This window comes from Megascapheus bottae, chromosome 16, assembly GCF_031878675.1.
Source record: "Megascapheus bottae isolate mThoBot1 chromosome 16, mThoBot2.hap1, whole genome shotgun sequence".
NCBI classification, from domain to species: Eukaryota; Metazoa; Chordata; class Mammalia; order Rodentia; family Geomyidae; genus Megascapheus; species Megascapheus bottae.
Genome location: NC_143524.1, coordinates 19,139,303 through 19,141,981, shown reverse-complemented (window position 1 = coordinate 19,141,981; position 2,679 = coordinate 19,139,303). Strand labels below are relative to the sequence as shown.

The 2,679-nt window shown below is 38.2% G+C and overlaps 1 pseudogene; it reads right to left on the bottom strand.

Moving 5' to 3' along the window:
• Positions 1 to 541: 541 nt before the first annotated feature.
• Positions 542 to 1,153, bottom strand: LOC150052958 (transmembrane protein 126A pseudogene; annotated as a pseudogene).
• Positions 1,154 to 2,679: the final 1,526 nt, after the last annotated feature.

Below are 2,679 nucleotides of genomic sequence, written 5' to 3'. Positions count from 1 at the left end.
TACCTAAAAGCCTTCCACTTGGGGTCCATTTCTAAAAATTTCTACCACATTCCAATAGCACCACACTAGGGACCAAGTGGTTAACATAGAAGTCTTTGGGCAACATTCAACCTCTAAAGTACAGCATGTAGCAAAAGTTGGCCAGTGGCTTGATATTGTAGTATATTTATATTTCTCAAAGAATCAGGACAAGAAGGTGATTGAGCATCTTAAATATAAAAGACTATGTTTCTGTGTGGGTTTTATTTATGGTTCATAGAGGAAGAAGCTGTATGTTTAAGGTGTTTGTTAAGCATAAAACAACAGCAAGAAGGCACATAAAGAACTTAAGGGGCTGCTACCTTGAACTTGAAACACTTCAATCATTCATGGAGAAGTTACATAATATAATAGAAACCTATTTTTTTTATAAAGGATTGACTTTGTTTAAGAAAACAGAGACTCATCACAGTGTGTGTAGCTAGGATTGCAGGTATGTGCTATTACCCTGTCTTTAAGGGAACTTCTTTTTTTCAGTTTTCACCAATTTATTTTATTTGTTCTAAGTTATTTGTAGGTGAGGTTCAGGTAACTGAAGAGCCTTCGTGAGTAGCTTACATTGTCTAGATCCAAGATATGCTGCCAATGTAGTCTGAAGTAAAATGGGAAGGAACATGTTTCTAAAGATGGGCTTAGAAATTCTGATCCAGTAAGTTAAGAAGTTTGCTTTATCTGGTAGCACCACTGATCTATACCTGGCTGCTAAATCACTGTTCATAGGAAAAGCCAAGAAAACAGGGTACAGACTACCCATAATGAAACCAACCAGTCCACCCCATGTCAATACCCACAATGAAACCAACCAATCCACTCCACGTCACAATACAGGGTTCACTGCTCAGATCACCTATACTCAAAGGTAAACTGACAAAACCTTTGTAAGGCAAATTAGCCATCGAAAATGGAATCACTGCTATTGGTAAGCCAGATGCTACTGGAGCCTTTGTCACATGCAAGACACACCAGAAAAGATTGTTAGCTATTAGGCCACAGGAAATAGCATTAATTCCATGTTCAAAGACATTACTGTTTCCAGAAGTTGGTTAATTTTTCTGGTCATGATATTAAAAATTAAGTTTTCCTTGATAGTATCATCTGGTCTATGATTTTCCATCTTGGGCCTCCCAGCAGCCAGTTTCCAGTTTTCTCCTGGGCCCCACGTGTTCCACTCTAACCTTTGCTCCTCTTGCCTGGGTGCAGCCATCTTTGGCTTCTTAAGGAAACTTTTTGTGAAAATTTTCTCTCTGGGTTTTGAATAACTTAGTTTGCCTTTATTAGAATCATATTTATATATCAGAATATTGTGATGTTGTTCATGAAAGATGAATACAATTTGGGGCTAATATTAATTGATTATAAAATATTAAAATTATTGAAACAAACAAAAAAAGAAAACAGAAACTCATATAGTAATCTGTTACAATAAAAAAAGGAAGTTGCTGTAATTATGTTCTAAGAAAAGTAATATAGGTTAAGAAATTAGTTGATGCCAGGCGCTGTGGCTCACACCTGTGCTCCTAGCTACTCAGGAGACTGAGATCTGAGGATCAAGATTCAAAGCCAGCCGGGGCACAAAAGACCCTGAGACTCTTATCTCCAATTAACCCTAGAAAATTGGAAGTGGCACTATAGCTCAAGGGATAGGGTAGTAGCTTTGAGCTGAAGAGCTCAGAGACAACACCCAAGCCCAGACTTCAAACCCCATGACCAACAAATTAGTTGAAGCTTCCCTCTCCCCCAATGCTTACTCCGAAGCCCTGCACTTTTTCCAGAGGTGGGTCACAAATTTGTTGTTGAACTGTGTAATCTTTTTATGTGAACACCATAAAACAAATAATTGTATGGATTACATTTTGGAATATCAGCTAGCATTTATCATACACTTACCTGGTACCAGCCACAAGTCTAAATGCTTGGTAGCCATAAACTCTTAACTCTTACACAATGTAGACATTTAGCCCAGAGGATGTTGGACCACAGTATTGAAATCAGACACCTCAGTTGGCTTCAGCCTCAAAAATTAACTTGGGGTTCGAAATAAGAAGTAGATCTCATGCTAAGAACCTGGGAGAATTTTCCTTTTTGATTCTTTACTTTTTGTGGGACTAAGATTCCTGGGAAAAGCTTAATATAGGTCTGAAATTCATATAGGTGGTCATTTATATTAATGTAGTATTCACCTAAGACAGTTCTGAAAGTAAACTCCAGATCAACATTAATCCTGAGCATATGTTTGCTACTTTTTCTAGGGATGTTACATCAGAAGTTCTGGGGATGGGCACAGAAATTTGCATCCTTGCAAATCCTCCAGGTAATTCTGGGGATGCGATCGAGTTTGAAAACTCCTCGAAAGGGAAAGGTTTCTGGTGCACAGCTGGTGTGTGATCTCTCCTATATTTGGTGTGAAGTTCAGAAATCAGATCAGCTCATGGACTCGAGACACCAACCTTTAAAGCTTTTGGAGTCAGGCTAGTATACATGCTATTACAGAAAACCAGGAGATGATATAACCTGTGAGCATGTTTCTAACAAACAGCTTTTGTCAGCTTTTAATTACTATACCAAATGCCTAGGTTCATTAAAAACATGATCATTGTGGTTCCTAGTTTTGGAAGTTTTAATCCCTGGTCAGTTGGTGCC